General features: G+C 36.0%; 1 long non-coding RNA gene across 7 annotated transcripts in view; it reads right to left on the bottom strand.

Moving 5' to 3' along the window:
• Positions 1-2,401: 2,401 nt before the first annotated feature.
• LOC113595313 (uncharacterized) overlaps positions 2,402-19,612 on the bottom strand; it is a 74,694-nt gene continuing 57,483 nt past the window's right edge. For all 7 annotated transcript variants that reach the window (XR_008296394.1, XR_008296391.1, XR_008296393.1 and 4 more), the window contains one exon: positions 2,402-2,570. This is a non-coding gene — a long non-coding RNA (uncharacterized LOC113595313). The remainder of the gene's footprint in view (positions 2,571-19,612) is intronic.

Below are 19,612 nucleotides of genomic sequence, written 5' to 3'. Positions count from 1 at the left end.
TTTGGGTCTTTAAAACTCCATTTTGTTTCTTTCCTCTGGCTTTTTATACATGCACAAATAGCACCTTACTTTAATTATATAGGTTTTAACAACTTAGAATCTGATGAACCATATCCCCCCTTCCTTTTCCTTAAGTATTTCTTATCTATTTTTAGGCTTTTCCCCTTATATTTGAAGTTTATAATCACTTTTTCAGGTTTTATGAGAAACTTTTGGGGTATTTTGATTGAAACTGAAATGATCTCTAGATTAATTAGATGATAATTCTCATGTTTATAATTTTGAGAGTTTTCTTCCAAGAAAATGGCCTAATTCTCCATTAACTTAGGGCTTTTGTCTTTTAATTTTTATATTTGATTAGCTTCATTCCTCATAACCTTATGGTTTTGACGCTATTATAAATGATGTGGTTGATTCCTTACACTTTATACATTTTGTAATTGCTTGTTACTTGTGCACAGAATTACGAGAGATTTTTGTATATTTTTCTTATGTTCTCTAAACTTGCAGAATTATTTTATTAATTATAACCAATTTATCCATACAATTTTATGGATTTCTGATTTAACAATCATAGTTTGTAAACAATAATTTGATATTTTCTTATTTGGAACTTTACATCTGTGATTTCTATGCCTTCTGTTAATGTGTTCACTAATTTGTCTATTACAATTCGAATAATGGCAGAGATAGGGGGTATCTTCTCTTCTATCCCTGGTGTTAACAGCATCGTATCAATTTTTTCTGCCATTATGAGATGATTATATGATTTTTCTCTTTTAATTCAATAGGGTAAGTCACAGAAATATGCCTTCTAATATTGATTATTGCCTTATATGATTATATTCATTTTATTTCCAAAATACTCTGAATTTGGTTTGTTTATTAACTACCTAATACTGTGTAACAAATGACCATGAACATAATGGCTTTAAACAACACTGTTAATTATCTCATACTTTCCATTTCTATGAGTCAGTCCAGATATAAGTTGAGCCCTCTGGTCTGGGTCTTACCAGGCAGAAGTCAAGGTGTTAGGGCTATGACCTCAGCTTGGGCTTGGGGTTCTCTGTCAAGCTCCTTGGGCATTGTCAGAATTCATTTCTCTGTGATTATAAGAGTGATGTCTCACTTTTCCTCTACCTGTTGGCTGGAGCCAGTGTTAGTTCTTTGAGACTTACTTACCCAAGACAGCCAGAGACTCACGGAAGACCTCACCTGATTAGATCAGGTCCACCTGGGATGATCTGCCTTTTGATTAACTCAAAGTAAATCAATTAGGGACTTTATATCTGCAAAATTCTGTTATCATGTGTTGTTACATAGCATGGGAATGGTAGCTCATCATATTTGCAGAATGTGCGCACACTCATGGGGAGAAATTAAAAGAAGAGGAGAATCTTGTGGGCCATTTTTAAATGCTCACCACAGTTTCCTAACATTATTTATGGATTTTCCTACCACGTTTGTGAGTGAGATTGGCATATCATTTTCCATTTTCTACGGAACTGGTCTTGTTGGAGTGTAAAATTAATCCTAATCATTATCATATTAGGGAGTATGGACACTTGCTTTATTCTCTTGATATATGCTTTAATATATGCATTAAGGTTTAAAATTTTCAAAGTATCACTCCAGCTGCAATTAACCACTTTCTCTTATTCCCCACCTGAGTCCATCTTCTAGCTCTCTGATATATTAGCTCCAAATTGGTAGGAATGATAGAGATATTATTCCAAAACTCCTAGTTCCCTCAGTCACTGCTTCTCTCAGTCTCCAATAAAGAAACATAATACATGTGTGGTAAAAGGTCAAGATCATGAGATGGGAAATTAGGAGACTAGATTTTAGTTTCAAATTCACCCCTGGTCACCATTATATTGGTGCTAATTAAATCACTTTCTAATTTCTGTTGGAAGACAATTCCCAATGACTATTTTCATGTTTCTGCATGCTGTGGGCCTTCTGAACAAAAAGGATTGGCAAATTTTGCTGAACAATGATTGAATGACTAATATGCATAGATGTTATGGGTAGTATATTGCTTCAGAGAAGGAAGACAATGGAAAATGAAGAGAAATGGAGAAGAAAGAGAAAGAAAGGGAAGGACAAAAGAATATCCAGTTTCAGTCATCAACACCAAGATGCCAAGGGGAAGGAGAAACATGGATATGGGTATTGAAGTCTTTCACACCCAAGATCCTGATTTTTTTAAAGCCTTCAAACATGATTCTCATTTGCTTTGCCTACCTGTCTCTTTTTCCTGAGATCACAAGTTATCAAAGTTCTGTCTAAGGAACTTACCCTATTAAACACTGTGAGAGACACATTGCCTTCTTCCTTTAGTTATCTAACAAAACTGTCGTTTTATGATGAAAAGAAGTTTATTACTTACATTTTTCTACAAAGTCTTGTTTGACAATGAAACGTGGAGGGAAAAAATGGACTAATTTGAAGGTGTGAAGACATAGCAGGAAAAGAACTACTGACCAGCATTTTGGAGTTCGAGCAATGTGTAAACATTTCAACTAGTTTGGATTTCATGGTCCCCATCCACCACTGCTTAATTCCTAGAAGAGAGAACAATTTTTTTAAATTCCCTATCTAATAGTATAGTGAGCCAAATCAAAAGTCTAATACTTAGAGAAATTAGTTTGCATTTATCTTTCTCTATATTTTTTCTTCTGAACATCTTAGCCTAAATATATAGTTTTAGTCTGACATAAAGCTTATTTTGTTACTCAAGTTATTATATAGGATTGAGCTTTGTGGTTTGGTTTGCTAAACCTATGGTTGAAAACTAAACATTTCTGGAAAAAATGGATAAGAATATCTTATATTTATTGAACATAGCCAAGAAATTTATTTTTAATAACTAAACCACAGATGGGATGCCATCTGTCAACATATGGCATTGGCTCTTAAAGCAATGTTTACATCTGGGGGATATGACGCTTTCTTTGAGAGAACAAGAGGCATTATTGGACTAAACATGAAGAAGAGTGATTTTAGATTCATGAATATTGTAAGTTTGCTAAGGATAGAATCAGAGTGTTTATATGCATACAGTTTTCATACTCTTGGGTAGATAAAAAGAAAGAAAATCTGTCCATTGAAATTCTGTTATAATAATAGAAAATAATTGTAATTTTGAAATTGTTGGGTTTTTCCCCCCATGACAGGGAAAACTATTGATATGAAATGATAAGATCACCAAATGTATAAGTTTTTGTATATTCATTTTGACTCTAAAAGTTCCCTGTAAAGATACTAATATAGCATTTTAATTTATTAAAATCTTAAATATCAACTTTATTTTTTCCAAAAACATGTACAAAAGAAGTAATCTTGTTCCTTAAGTTTCAATAACTTCAAAAATTTTATCTGATAAAATTTTTTCTGTTTTACTATATGTAAATATTCTTATTTTTAATCACCTTTGCATTTTGAAACATAATTGGAATGTGCTTTTGTTAGTTTTTATTAGAAAATCACTGAACATATATTTTTTAATTTTAATTTTTTTTTTTGAGAGAGAGAGACAGAGACAGCACGAGCAGGGGAAGGGAAGAGACAGAAAGACACACACAGAATCTGAAGCAGGCTCCAGGCTCTGAGCTGTCAGCACAGAGCCTGACGCAGGGCTCAAACCCACGAACCGTGAGATCATGACCTGAGCCTAAGTCAGATGCTTATCCGCCTGAGCCACCCAGGTGCCCCAAACATATTTTTTAAATTACCATCCCACAGATTTTCTCTTTACTTCCACCTAACATAAGAAAAATTTGGTATCTATTATATTTACAAATTATTGAAATTGCAAAACTCCAGTAAAAAGAGATTATGAACAAATATTCAATAATAACAATAACAACAATAATATTGACAACTACGCTTTCAGAGCATTCTTTATGTAGCAGACTATGGGACTTACAAAGCATTCTCTTAAATCCTGAAAAGAACACCTCCCCCAATTATAACTTTCCCCTAGTTACAGTTGCAACGTGGGTTTAATGAAGTTAAGTAACAGGTCAAACATCACAGAACCTGTACTCAGCAGCATCTGACCCATATTCTTTCTGCTGTACACAGCTGAGTCCCCTGTATGGGAGAATTTCACAGGTAAGCAGACATTTAATATTTGATTGTTCAAAGGGGGGCAAGACCAGCTGCACTAGTTATTACAGTATAAATTGCAATCACAATGAAGTACCAATTTCTACTTACCAAGCTGAACGTTTATTTCTTTTTTTTTAATGTTTTCATTTATTTTCTGAAGTGGGCTGTGCCCTGACAACAGGGCTCAGACTCACAAACCTGAGATCAATGACGAACCTGCAATCATGACCTGAGCCAAAGTCAGACATGTAACTGACTGAGCCACCCAGGCACCCCCAAGCCAAACTTTTAAAGTTTAATTATTGTCATCAGAAATTAGAGAAATGGTTATAATCAAATACTTCAGACGTGGTTGTATATGTGTAATGTACTATGAAAATACCAATCAAGATCCCCAAAATGTTCAAGAATTTTGATCTTTTACTTTTGGTCTGAAGTTTTTAGTAATCTAGCATATTAAGGAAGCTAAATTGTTGGAAACTTTCTCTGCAGCAGAATGCATCTAAGAAGACAGAGGTGATAAGATAAATTATCTTCAGTAAAAAGATGGTCAAATCTTATTATATAATACATACTTAACAAGTTCTTTGTTGTAAGAAATATATTGATAAGATAATTATATAAATACAGCAATACAGAAGAGACATGATATCACAGGCTTCTGAATCGGTTCTTTTTTAGAAAATTTCCTTACTTATCTTCTGAAACTCAGTTTTCCCACTTATAAAATGGAGACAGTAATAGAAGAATCCCCATTGTATTGATGTGTATTAAATTATTTAATATATTTAATATGTTTAGATAATTACCTAGAACATAACTAATGCTCAGTAAATGGGATTTTTATTATGTAAAATTAATTATAGAAAAGAATAAAAAATATGATCAAAAGTATTACAGCAATTATATGAGCAAGGAGGCAGAAAGGAAAATTTTTATCTGTTCAGTAATTATTTTATGGTGAATGTATTTTTTTTAGACTTCCAGGGACATCTAAGATTACGATTAGTTAAGTTTTTAAATTAGAAAAAAAATCTACCCTAAAAAGCCACTCTGGAAAGAAAATATTTGGGGAAGGGGATTATAAATATCCAAAAGAGAAAAACTGAAGTGTGATTAATTTTTTTCAACATATTGTTTTTGATGACAGAATAAAATTTCCTTAATGAAAAAAACAAACAAAAATCTCTCTTTGCATTAACTGTATTGTTGGCACAAAGCACGAGGTACCATACATTCAGTTCTGTTTTAAAAGAAAAATCAAATGTAGATATCTGCTACCTTACATCATGATTTTTTAAATCCAAGAAAATAACTATCTCAAAATGGTGTTTGGGTTATGTATGTGAGTATGTGGGTACATAAGCACTTCTGTGGTCAGCGAGTTGAGATATCACTAAATTTACAATAATGCCAGAGATCTGGGAATTGCCAATAAAAGATTATTTTTCACCTACAAATTCAATCAACCCATACCACAGAAAAATCACAGGCACATTTTTGATACTAAGTTTCATTAAGACCTCTGAATAATTTCTCTGAATCAAGGGACACCAAAGTTTCACTGCTGTAGATATTGGCCACATCAGAATCATATACGGGCATTAGTTAAAAATAGAGACTCTTTGATCATTTTTGCATGAGTCAGACAATGTATCCCAGGAATGCTTATGCTTAGCATAGATTCAAGGTGATTGTGATGTGTGAGGCACTCATTGGTCAGGTCAAGTTTCTAGCTCTCAAAGGCTTTTTCTCTTTTTCCTCTGGGATTCTGATGCAGAGGACAGAATCCATTCAAGCTAGTTTGAACAAAGGGAGATTTATCACTGGGTGTTGAATGACTTTCTTGGGAAGCAAGATAAAATAGATAAGAGGAACAACTCCCAACTTGACAACAAATCTAGAACAACATCCTGTTTCTGCCTCTTCTAACATCAGGAGCTTCCAGAGAAGGAAGCTGCTAAATCAGGACACTGACGTGACAGCTTCCAGTTCCCTAACCACGTCACCTCCACCAGTCACACAAGCAAGATGGACGCCCCGCCACCCACTTTTCTCTCCACTTGACCTTAGGTCTGTATTCAAATCTTACACAGTGGTGTTGGATTAATGGGCATACAGAAACTTGGTGAAAATGAGTCAGGAAATTTCAGGTTTTTAGCCTCTCCAGTCCAAGAGGAAAATGTAGAAAAAAGTTGGCAAAAAATAATGAGGTGGACAACTTATTACAATTGTGACAATAATCCAGGTTCTCTAGTCAAATCTAAATTTAATTGGTTGGAAACAAGATTATTCAGAAAATGATTAAACTTCATAGCATGAAGCTGTAGCATTGTCTCTCTCATTCTCTCTCTTTCTTTTTCTGATTGATACCCCCATTCCTGTGAAACATCAGATCATTTCCTGTGGACCTCCTAATAACATGTGTCACTTTCTACTATGTTCTATGGATATCAGTTATTTTCCTTACCATCCCAGAAAAAAATCCATACATCCTTTACAGTCAGATTTAATTGTATATGCTCCAAATTCAGTGTAGTTCTTTGCAAGATAACGCGCTTATTCTCAAAAATCAGTTTCTCCAGAAGTGCATGTGATTTTCACATTCTTATTATTTATGCTGCTATGAGTTTGAAGAAATAAACGGACAAATGTTTCAACTTTGACTACTCTCAGTTGTTTTAAAGCATTATAGAATTATATTTTTATATAATTTAGAGATATTCAGATTTGATATGATATATGTGTGTGTCAGTCTACAGCCAAACATAACATTGCATGCCAAGTTCAGAAGAGTCAATTTCACAATAGACATTTGTTACTACTCTTTCCAGAATACATGTCTCTTTCTTCCAAAAGTAGCTGGTCTTCACTTTCCTCTTGAATCAGATTATGACCATGGACCATGCAAAAATTATAACTATTAATTTGCATGCACGTAATTTGCCCCACCAATCTCTCTACATTCTTAGTACTTGGAGAAACCTACTGCTGGATAAATCCAACTTTCTACCCATTCTGTACTTGTATTTTCCTAGTAGAAAGTGCCTGGAGGAAAACACGACTGTGCTGTTTGATGTATTGATGACGCACCAGGGCTCTCACAAACACCCAAGGATACTGGTATATTTGCTGGGGCCAGTCATTGTCCCACTACCCAGCAACAATTTCGTACATTTTGTCTCTCCTGCAACCTTCAGCCTGGATTGCCACATCTTCATTTTCATTTACTATGTTTCCTACAGCAGTACGAATACTGAAGCTATAAGGATAAAACTTCCAGACCCCAATCACACATTCACCCACCTATCTGCATCTGTTCATTTATCCTACCTTGTCCTTTGAGCATGTTATTACAGATGTACTATCCATATTCTTATCTAAGCCAACTCCTTGGATCTACCCCATTGCCTCCTGCCTTCTTAAAGACGTTGCTCCATCAATTAGTCCCCTCTCTATGGAATCATCAAGTTTTCCTTCTTTACTGGACTACTTCCATAACCATAAAAACAACCATCTCATGCCTCCTCCTCTTCTCTCCAATGACCACAATTCTCTGCAAAAAAAAAAACAAAACTCCTTAAAAATGTGGTCTATGTGCCTTATCTGAATTCTTCCCTTCCATTGCTCCCTTAAACCCCTTCACATGAGTTTTTATTCCCGCAATTGTACTGAATCGATCATTAACTCATTGATTCTACTGAACAATCATTTGTTTTTTCATTACCAATGACTTACCTGCAGCTAAATACGAATGTCAATTCTCCACTCTTATCTTACTGGACCTACCAGAAATATTTGGCCCGGCTGATCACTCCTATCCTCTGAATGGCTTTTCTTTTTTTGGAATCTTAGATACCACACTTGTTTCTCCTTTTACCCTCAAGCCGATCCTTCTTTGTAGTATCCTTTTTCTTCTCCTCAACTTGCCTTCTTACTGTCAGAATTTCCAGGTCTCAGTTCTCATTCTTCTTCTCTTTCCTATATATATTCATTGTTTAAGGGATCTTATGCAGTCTCCTGGCTTAACTAACACCTACATGCCACAATGCACAAACTTTGAACCCACCCAGTACTCTGCCTTGCAGTCTAGACTAACACATTCAACAACCTACTGGATATTTTCTGTTTAATTGCTAGTAGCAGCTCAAAATTAGCATATCTAAAACTAGGTTTCTGATCTTCTCCCTAAAGCCTGTCTTTACTACAATATTGTCTACTTAGCAAAAATATAAGCCCATTTTTTTCCAGCTGGTCAAGGGAAAACAACTTGGAACCATCTAGAACTCCTCCTTTTTACTCCCACACCTTGTATCTGTCAGCAAGTCCTCATGAGCTCTGCTTTCAGAACATATCCTGTATCAGACCACTTTTCCACACCACGACCAATAACACTGTAGGCAAAGGTGTTATTTGTCAAGATGATCTCTTGCCTGGATTACGTTAGTAGTCTATAAATTGGTCCACCTACACCTTTATCCATCTACAGTTTATGACACACACAATTGCAAGAATTATCCTTTTAAAGCACAAATCAAAGCATGTCATTCCTTTCCCCAATCCCACTGCTGGTCCCATATCATTAAGCCAACATCTTTATTTTAGCTTCTAAGACCCTATTTGTTTTTTCTCCACCAGATCTGATATCCTCCCCTCTCTCTTCATGGTTTGCTGTGCTCCAGGCCCACAGGCCTCCTTGCTTTTTTCAAACATAGCAAACATGCTTCCAGGTCATGGCCTTGCACATTTTTTTTTTTTGTCTGGACTGTTCTTCCTCACTTAAATAGATGCATTAGTGGATCCTCATGTCAGATTTCCTTATCAGAGCCACCATTCCTGGCCACTCTCATAAGTAGCAAATCCTCTGCCCAACACCACTGTATGCCCTGAACCTCTTGCCCAACATAATATTTATATCTATTTGGTGTATTGCATATTTACTTATGCACCTATTCATTTATCATTGCCCCGATATAATATAAAATTCATGAGATCAGAGATTCTATTTTGGCCACTGTTGTCTCCCTAACACCTAGAATGGATCCTGGTTATAACAGGTGCTTAATACAGACTTGCAGAATGGATGAATGAACATTATTGCAATTTTCTTAAAAAAATTTTTTTAATGTTTATTTATTTTTGAGAGACAGAGAGAGAGAGAGCGAGCAGGGGAGGGGCAGAGAAAGAGGGAGATGCAGAATCTGAAGCAGTTTCCAGGCTCTGAGCTGTCAGCACAAAGCCCAATGCGGGGCTCAAACTCATGAACCATGAGATCATGACCTGAGCCGAAGTCAAACGCTTAACTGACTGAACCACCCAGGTGCCCTTATTCTTTCAGTTTTCATCTGGGCTTCACTATCTCTTCATTTTCAGCCCCTATAGGCTGACTGGATACTAACTGGGTCAGTTCATCCAATGATCCTGGCCATAGTGATTAGCTGAGAGATCGACATGTGACATGAGCAAATACAGTAAGAATCCTCTGGTGTTTGTGATGGCTGCTGTAAAAGAGGGCCTCTCTTCCCCTGGACTTTAAGTGAGACTGTAGAGTAGGGCTGCTGCTGCAAGATTCCACCTGCTGGAGCCTGAAGAGAAACCACCACATGGACCAGTACTGAGCAAAACCAAGAGACAGAAATTCAGGACCATGACATTCCTTGAGCCCTGAATCCAACTGCTTTCCAAAGCATTGTACTCCTGGACTCTTTAGATTCTGAATCAAATAAATCTTTTTTTTTTTTTTTTTTTTCAAAAAAAGAAAAAAAAATAGCCAGCTCAGAATGGGTTTTCTATCACTTGCAGTCAAAAAAAGTCACAACAGAAATGTCCCAGATTGGGTCAGGTAGTCTTTATAGTGCTTCCATAATATCCTGTAATTTCTATTTTCTCAGCATTAAAAAAAAAAAAAAAAAAACTTAGATGTACTTTCCTCTTGTCTGTCTTCCTCATCTAGGCTATGTCTTAAAATAATATTGTAAATCATTCACTTTTTATGTCCAGTTCCTGAGCTACTAGCTGGTTCATGGTAGATGGTCAATTAAAACTTGCTAAATGAACATTAAAACTATCCAACTGCCCCTAGATAGTATAAGGGACTTTTTTTTCAATAGGGCTTTACAGTGAATATATTTGTTAGACAAATACCATGTAAAATTGTAAATTAATGTATTTCTTTTGTTTTTTTTAAATGAGTGTGTGTGTGTGTGTGAGTGTGTTTGTATTTTACCAGTCAAACATATACCTCATTTCAATTGCCTTCATCTAAATATGGGATGGTAGAAAGGTGGCAAGATCATATGAAAGTTTTGAATCACCACTCTACTTCATGGAAAATAATAAGTGAACTATTTTGCCTTTTCTAGACTCTTCTCTACTAGAGGGATGCACACTCACCAGACTGTAATCAGAGGCAAGAAATGAGCATGGTAGTTGGCTTTAATTATGTTATATTTAGAAAAATCCACTCCTGTATTCATTCTTTCCACAAAAAATTATTTGATGAACACTTCCTATGACAAAGCACTATATTAGGTACTGTTATGTATTAAACAGTTTCATTCAAAATTTATTTGCTGAAACTCTATCTCTCAATATCTCAGGATACAACTATATTTGGAGATAAATTCTGTAAATGAGTGATTAAATTAAAATGAGGCCTTTAGGATGGGCCCTAATACAATATAGCCAGTATTTTTTTTTAATGACTGATATTCTTATAAAAAGAGAAAATTTGGACACAGAGAGAGAGAGAGAGAAAGAAAGTGAGAGACCAGGGATGTATACACACACAGGAAAGATAATGAAACCACATAGCAAGAAGGTAATTATCTACAAGCCAAGAAAAGATGCCTTAGAAGAAAAGCAAAACTTCCAAAACCTTGATCTTGGATTTCTAGCACCCAAAACTGGGAGAAATAAGTTTCTTCTGTTTAAACCACTCAGTCTGTGGTATTTTGCTTCCACAGCCAGAGCAAACTAGTACAGACACTGTGTATGGTGTATATGTTACGAAACAGACAAAAACAAAGCAGACTTCACGTTTTGAGGCTGAAAACATAATTATCAAGAAATACAAATGTCCAAATAATGGTACAATTCTATAGCCACAAACTCAGAAAGGGCTAAGAGGGCAAAACTCCAGGAAGCTATAAAGGCAAAGAGTAAGGGAGCCGGGCCTGGTCAGGAAGTTATCACAGAGAAAATTTGTCGTTGGGAATTTAAAAATGACTGAATGCTACCAAAATGAATTTGGTGGCAGGGCCATGAGAGGAAAAGGAATAGCTTGTGAAAAGGTGCTACTCTAGGACACAGCTCCGTTCACTGGGGCAGTTAAATAAAGGCATATGTGACTCTTTACCACATACGAAAATAGGGAACAGGTCAAAGTTATGTTGACTTTGTAGGCCATATTAAGAACATGGAAATGAGAGGAAAAGCCATGGAGGATACAGTCTGATGAAGGAATAATGGTTTTATTTCTAAAGATAAAGGTAGAAGCAGGTTTTTTAATCCTCCCAATGAACTGATACATATACATAACAGACTCGCCATTGATAGTGTATTGTTTCAGAGATATTTGGCTGCAAGTAACAGAAATCAGTAATTTATTATGTCACTCATAACAGGAGACCCAGAGCTAGAGTGAGCTATAAGATTGATCAACTCGGTGGTTCAACAATTTATCAGGAAAAAGCTTCATTCTACCACTTTGCTCTGCTACTGTCAGTGTTCATTTCATAATTAAACTGACAAAAAAAAAATGGTTGCTGACCTCATATTCAGTCAAGAACCCATGCACCTGTTCTTCTATTCTCTTAAGAATGATAACCTAATTCAATGAAGCCTCGCAGCAGACTTTTCTTTATATCCCAAAGGCCAGAGTTGAGTGACATGGATATTCTTGTTGGATAAAATCAAGGAGGGAGACAGAATTATAACTGGCTTAGACAAATCACTGATGACAGAATGGATGATGGGTCTCTATTATAATGAGTACTACCTACGAGTAAAATAAAAGTAGACCTTAAGACTACATTCCATCCATAATAGATACAGTGGAAACAAATGGAAGGATTTATTCAAGGAGAAAGATGAGAGAGCTCCTTCCTATCCTAAGTAGGCCTCCATGTACAACAACACAGAGAAGGGAGGTTGATTCATCCCTACCATTTGAAGATTACCAAAAGATCGAGTCTGTCCTGCCTCATTTAATTACATGTGAATCACAGTGAGTCTCAGTAATGGAACCCACTAAGTATTTATCCTGTTGCTTCACGATAGTTTGGAGAAACGACTTCAGATCCTTTCTTTCTGGGGCTAAACAGTACTAATTCAGAAGACAGCCTTCTGAATACCTGGATAACCAGGCATAAGTAATGCACAGATAAACAAGTAAAATATATGGATAAAAATCAAATATAATTTGAATTTTAGATATAACATTGGAATCAACTGCTATCTATTGAATTGTGTCACCCAAAAATTCATATGTTGAAGCCCTAACACCTAATGTGACTGTAGTTGGAGATAAGGTCTTTATGAAGGGAATTGAGGATAAATGAGGTCATAATGGTAGACCCTCAATGTGATAAGTCTGGCGCCCTTATAAGAGAAGGAAGGAACACCAGAGCTCTCTCTATATCAGTGCTCATGAAGAGAGGTCATGTGAAGACACAGCAAACTGATAACCACCTACAAGGCAAGAAGAAAGCCCTCACTAGAAATCAAATTTGCCAGCACTTTGACCATGGACTTCTGGCTTCCAGAACTATTAGAAAATAAATTTGTGTTGTTTAAAGCCACCCTGGCTGTGATTTATTTATTTATTTTAGGGCAGCCTGAGCTGACTAATATAACAATTTTCAAACAATTGAAGATTAATCAAGTTCATCTGTCAGTTTTAAATCTAATGTCTACAGTCTTTGGTTACTTTGGAGATAAACTGGTAACCAAAGAAAGCCTTGTTATGAAGTGGCATTTGCCCGAAGGATTCCAGAGAAGTGTCTTATGATTCCCATACAAAAATAAAGCATCGACCCACTAGGGAAACATAAACAGGCTTATGCCATTTTTTAAAGATGGCTTTGGTTGTGTTGTTGCAAATATGTCGTTTTGTAAAAGGAAAGTAAAGACTGGATGAGATAAAGCGCATGACTAGGACGTTAGAGAAGCCCAAGAAATAAGTGATTGTGGAGAGTTTCAGTTCTGCTTAAGGTATTAAGAAGAACATAGCACCCATGTTCACAACAGAATAAATCTGATAAAATATAAAGCAGGCTTTTCTATAAAGCTATTGAATCACAGCTGATGCAAAATGCCACAGTAAATTACTACCAAGAAGAAATGAAATCTTCATAGGGGGACAAACAAGTGCAGAGGTGTCAACCTTGTCACAATAGTGACAAGTGTCTGTTGTGAATGCAGGTGTACAGAGAGGAAGCATGCCTGAGAGAGAATTTACAAGGAGACTTTTAAATGACTTTTAAATGACAGCATGGGTGGCAAGAGAGACTGCTATCTGGAAAAGCTCCAAATGCAAAAACAAATACCTCATTTAACTATCTCCTCCCCAGAAGTATTGACGAGGAAATGGCAGAAAAGGTGACAGAACTAGAAATGACCGTAGCCTGGAAAACAGTGTGTGTGTAGTCTCCCAGTCCTCAGATTCCAGGACTTGCTGAAGAATACTACAAAAGGGAAGCAAAACCAACCAATACTAAACCCCAAACTACTGCCAGCTCCAGCCCTGAACGTGGGAGTAAAGCTACGGGCAAAGCACAGTCTTTACGATCCTATTTGAAACCAGCGGTGAGCACAACCTAATTCAAGCTTCAGGGGTGGAGGCAGGGATGAATAGTCAGAGAACAGAGGGATTTTAGGGCAGTGAAAATATTCTATATGGTACCATAATGATGGATCCGTGTCATCATACATTTGGTCTGATCTCACAGAATGTACAACACTAAGAGGAAACCATAATGTAAACCATGGACTTTGGGTGATGATGATGTGTCAGTGTCGGTTCATCAGTTTTCAAAAATGCACCACTTTTAGGGAGATGTTAATAACACAGAAACCACGTGTGTGGGGGGGGAGGGGTAAGAAGTATGCCGGATATCTCTGTACCTTCCTCTCAATTTTGCTGTGAACTTGAAATTGCTCTAAAAAATTAAGTGCGTTAAAAAAAATTCAGTCCGGACAAAATTCAGACAGAGCAGCCCCTCACCTTAGATGCCTGATTAAAGAATGAGATGGCACATCCCAGAGACAAAGATACAATAATTTAATATCCATTATTCTTTCAGACACACCACATGTTATGCTGCTTTGTGAAAAGATATGAAGAAGTAGAAAAAAAAAATGGCCCATAATCAAGAGCAAAATTAATCAACAGAAGGAAATTCACAGATAGTTCAGATGGCATAATTAGTCATCAAGGATTTTAAAATGACTGTTATAAAAGTGCTAACTAATTTATAGTATAAAATGAAAAACTATGAATGATTCTAGGAGAGATGTCAAATAATGTAGAATTAAATTGACATTTTGAACTGAAAAGTACAGAATAAGACATAAAAATTTATTAGATTATTTTAACAAAAAAAGATAGAAAGAAAAAAAGCAGTAGAAACAATTGTTGAACCTAAAGATATATCAGTAGTAATTATCCAAATAAAAGCACACAAGGATATAAGATTAGGGGGAAAAAAACCCAAAAAACTAAACAAGGGATTAGAACCCTAGGGAAATATATTAAATTAGTAAACACATGTGTAATCTGTATTCTTGAATAAGAAGATATAAAAGATTTGGCAGAAAAAATATTTAAATAATGGCCAAACACTTTCAAGATTTGATTAAAAATCTCAACTTACAAACCCATAAAGCACAGGAAACACCAAGGAAAATAAGAAGAAAGTCACACTTAGGTGCAGCATAGTCAAACTTTTGAGAACAAATATAAAGAGAAAATTCTAAAAACAGCTACCAGATAAATAAAACATCATGTATATAGGAAGGGGAGCCAGACATCAATGGAGCACCATCTTTTAAATGTTGAAAATAAAAAAAATATCAATTTAGAATTCCATATCCAGTGAAAATATACTTTAAAAAAACAACATATTAAAGAAATATTCAGATAACAGTAAGTTGCAAGAATTCACTTTCAATATACCAACACTACAATTAAAGCTAAAGAGAAGTTTTCAGGCTGAAGTAAGTGAAAACAGACACCAATATCTAGAGTAAGGAATAAAGATAGCCAATCACGGTAAATATGTGGGGAAATGTAAGTACTATATTTTTCCTTTTAGCAAAATCTTAAAAGACAATGACATTTAAAGTAGTAGTGATAATATATTATGTGGTTTATAACATAAAGAAATAAAATAAATGGCAGCAATAGTACAAAGAATGAGAGGTAAATGGAATTGTTCTGTAGTGAGGTGGTAATATTATCTGGGAATTGTCATTATGTTAATGCAGAATAGTGTTAAGTTAATGATGCATATTATGATTACAGGGATATTATTAAAATAAGATAAATACATATTATGTATATTTTTATATGCAAATGTATGAAAACAAGATAGCTAAAGAGCTAATAGAGAAAATAAATGGAAAACTAAAAGAAACCAAAGGAAGCTATAATGTTGGATCTGTGACAAAATGCACTTTGTTAAAGCTCATAGAATTTTGCAGCACATAAAGTTTATGCAAAGTTAAGAAGGTTGGGTGTTTCTAGAATAGAATGTAGAATGCAACAAAAAAAAAACCTAATTATATTACAAATATATGAAACAATCTCACTGAAAACAGAAGATAGAAAAAGTGCTGACCTAAGTTTGAAAATGAATGACATTCGTAAGACGAAAGGCAAAAAGCACTGTATGTTAGCATTGTGCTCTATTGGATAATGTTATTTTCCACAGGGGTGTGAATTAAGAAAGAATACTGCTATATATGTATATTGGAATCGAATAATTAACTGTAGATGGTGGAAGAGAGGCACTTTCTCATTGTTGTTGTGGGTGCTTACAGATATTCAAGGAAAAGAGGGTGGAATGTTCCATATGTAGTGGATTAGAAATAGAGACATAAGTAGAAATTCATGTTTAGCTTAATGTAGATGTAGATTGTTCCATATATACATTTTTAACATTTTTTTTTAATGTTGGGACGCCTGGGTGGCTCACTGGGTTAAGCATCTGACTTCAACCCAGGTCATGATCCCGCACCTGGAGCCTGCTTCAGATTCTGGGTCTCCCTCTCTCTTTGCCCCTCCCCTGCTTACACTCTGCCTCTGTCTCCCAAAAATAAACGTTAAAAAAATTAAAAAAAAAAGAAACAACTTTAAAATTTCTTTAATGTTTATTTATTTTTGAGACAGAGCATGAGTGGGGAGGGGCAGAGAGAGACAGAGACACAGAATCCAAAGCAGGCTCCAGGCTCTGAGCTGTCAGCACAGAGCCCAATGTGGGGCTTAAACCCACGAACCATGAGATTGTGACCTGAACGGAAGTCAGACGCTTAACCCACTGAGCCACTGAAGCACCTCACGACTTAATGCTTTTTTTTTAAATTTTTTTAATGTTTTATTTATTTTTGAGACAGAGACAGATCATGAGTGGGGGAGGGCAGAGAGAGAGGGAGACACAGAATCTGAAGCAGGCTCCAGGCTCTGAGCTGTCGGCACAGAGCCCGTCGTGGGGCTCAAAGCCACAAACTGTGAGATCTGAGCTGAGTCGAAGTTGGAAGCTTAACCAACTGAGCAACCCAGACCACCTAAATATTTTTCATATAGGTATATACGTGGATTAGTATTCACACATATATTCCATTGCTTTGTTGCTTTAGAAGGCTCAGAAATATCGACACCCCAGTAGAAATGAGCACTTCTAGTACCCAGATGATGGTTACTAATATCACTGTATAAAAAGACACATGATGACATGGTGATTAAGGGTATATCAAAGAACACAGAAGCACACCAAAAACGTTCCCAATGGCCAAAAAATTAAGCAATGTAACAAAATAGTATTGGATTATTATATAATGTAAAAAATACATATCCAGGGCCCCTGGGTAGCTCAGCCAGTTAAGCGTCGGACTACGGCTCAGTTCATGATATCACAGTTCGTGAGTTCGAGCCCCGCATCAGGCTCTGTGCTGACAGCTCAGAGCCTGGAGCTTGCTTCGGATTCTGTGTCTCCCTCTCTCTCTCTGCTCCTCCCCTGCTCATGCTCTGTCTCTCTGTCTCCTTCAAAAATAAATAAAAACATTTAAAAAAAATTAAAAACACATGTTTATAAGTCTTTATTGGTATAAATAAATGACTGAATAAATTAATAAATGAAAGGGAATAGACAAAAATGTCTGCAGAAGAATTCCAAATAATTTATGTAGATACTGCTCCCTCAGGAGTGGAAGCATAACTTTCCATTCCTTAAGTGTATACTGGATAGCAACTTCCTTCCAAAGAATATACTATGGAAACATGTAAGGAAAAGATTAACTTTACACTGCAACACTGACAAACTACCTCAGCCAGGTGATCAAGGTTAACATCATGTGCTCTTGAATATGACATTTGTGGTGAGCATAGCATAACATAGTGAGAAGTTGAATTACTATGTTGTATTCCTGAAACCAGTGTAGCATTGTGTGCCAACTATACTCAAAACAAATTTTTTAAAATATATGACATGATGAAAATGGCACTTCACCTCTTTGATATTCCTGCTTAAGCCCATAACCTCAGTCTAACCATGAATAAAATATCAGACAAATCTCAATTGAGAGGCATTCTATAAAATGATCAATATTCTTTAAAAGTGTCAAAGTCATTAAGGACAAGGAAAGTCTAAGAAAATGTCATAGCCAAGAGGAACCCAAGAAGACAGGACTATAAATGTAATATGGTTTCCTAGATACAAACCTGAACCAGAAAATGACTTTATTTTTTTTTTAAGTTTATTTGCTTATTTTGAGTGAGTGAGAGAGAGAGAGAGAGAGCAAGCGGGGGAGAGGCAGAGAGAGAGAGAGAGAGAGAAAGAGAAAATCCCAAACAGGCTCTGTACTGTCATTGCTGAGCCCAACACATGGGGATTGAACCCTGAGATCATGACCTGAGCCAAAATCAAGAGTCAGATGCTAGACCTGCTGAACCACCCAGGCACTCCTAGGTAAAACATAGTAACTGTGAATAGAGGATAAACTTTAGTTAACAATGATGTATCAATATTAGTTTATTAATTCTAACAAATGTATCTACTAATACAAGATGTTAATAATAGGGGAAACTGAGTTTGAAATATATGGCACTCTGTACTATCTTGACAGTTTTTCTATAAATCTAAAATTCTTCTAAAATAAAAAGTATATCTAAACTTTTTTTTTTAACCATCCAATGAAAGTAGGGTGGGAAGGAGAGAAATAAAGATACAAAGAAAACTGGGTGGGGGCACCTGGGTGGCTCAGTCGGTTGAGCGTCTGACTTTGGCTCAGGTCACGATCTGTCTGTCCCTGAGTTCAAGCCCTGCATGGAGCTCTGTGCTGACGGCTCAGAACCTGGAGCCTGTTTCAGATTCACTATCTCCCTCTCTCTCTGACCCTTCCCCACTCATGCTCTAGCTCTCTCTCTCTCTCTCTCTCTGTCAAAAATAAACATTAAAAAATAATGTAAAAAAGAGAGAAAGAAAGAAAGAAAGAAAGAAAGAAAGAAAGAAAGAAAAGAAAACTGGGTGGCCCAGTCAGTTAAGCATCTGACTTTGGCTCAAATCAGGATCTCATGGCTCATGAGTTCAAGCCACGCTTCAGGCTTGCATGGACAGCTCAGAGCCTGGAGCCTACTTTGGATTCTGCGTCTCACTCTCTCCCTCTCTCAAAAATAAATAAACATTATGGGGCACCTAGGTGGCTCAGTAGGTTGAGTGTCTGAATTTAGCTCAGGTCATGACCTCACAGTTCGTGGGTTCACGCCCCAAGTCGGGATCTGTGCTGACAGCTCAGAGTCTGGGCCTGCTTCAGATTCTGTGTGTGTCTCTCTCTACCCCCTCTCCCACTCGTACTCTGTTTCTATCTCTCAAAAATGAATAAGCACTAAAAAAAAATTTTAATCAAGATTTTAAAAATTTGAGAAATAAAGAAAAAGAAAACATGAGACAAATAGAAAATAAGTAGCAAGATGGGAAAATTAAACCTAATCATGCCAAAATTTACATCTATTATAAATTGGCAAAACAGTATAGAATTATTGAATCATTATATTGTACGCCTGAAACTAATATAACACTGTATGTTAATAACTTCAAAAAAAATGAACACAATACTTTAACAGGCAGAGATGCCAATCTTATATGACAATAAAAAAAAAAAAGCCAAATAGTTGCATGAGATTTATGAAAGGTGCACTTTGAGTATAAGGGCTTAGACTAAAAGTAAAAGAATGGAAACCATGAAAAACCATCACATCCTCCTCATAAGAAAGTAC

Source organism: Acinonyx jubatus, chromosome B1, assembly GCF_027475565.1.
Source record: "Acinonyx jubatus isolate Ajub_Pintada_27869175 chromosome B1, VMU_Ajub_asm_v1.0, whole genome shotgun sequence".
NCBI classification, from domain to species: domain Eukaryota; kingdom Metazoa; phylum Chordata; class Mammalia; order Carnivora; family Felidae; genus Acinonyx; species Acinonyx jubatus.
The sequence above is the reverse complement of the archived record's forward strand: the minus strand, read 5'-3'. Positions and strand labels throughout refer to the sequence as shown.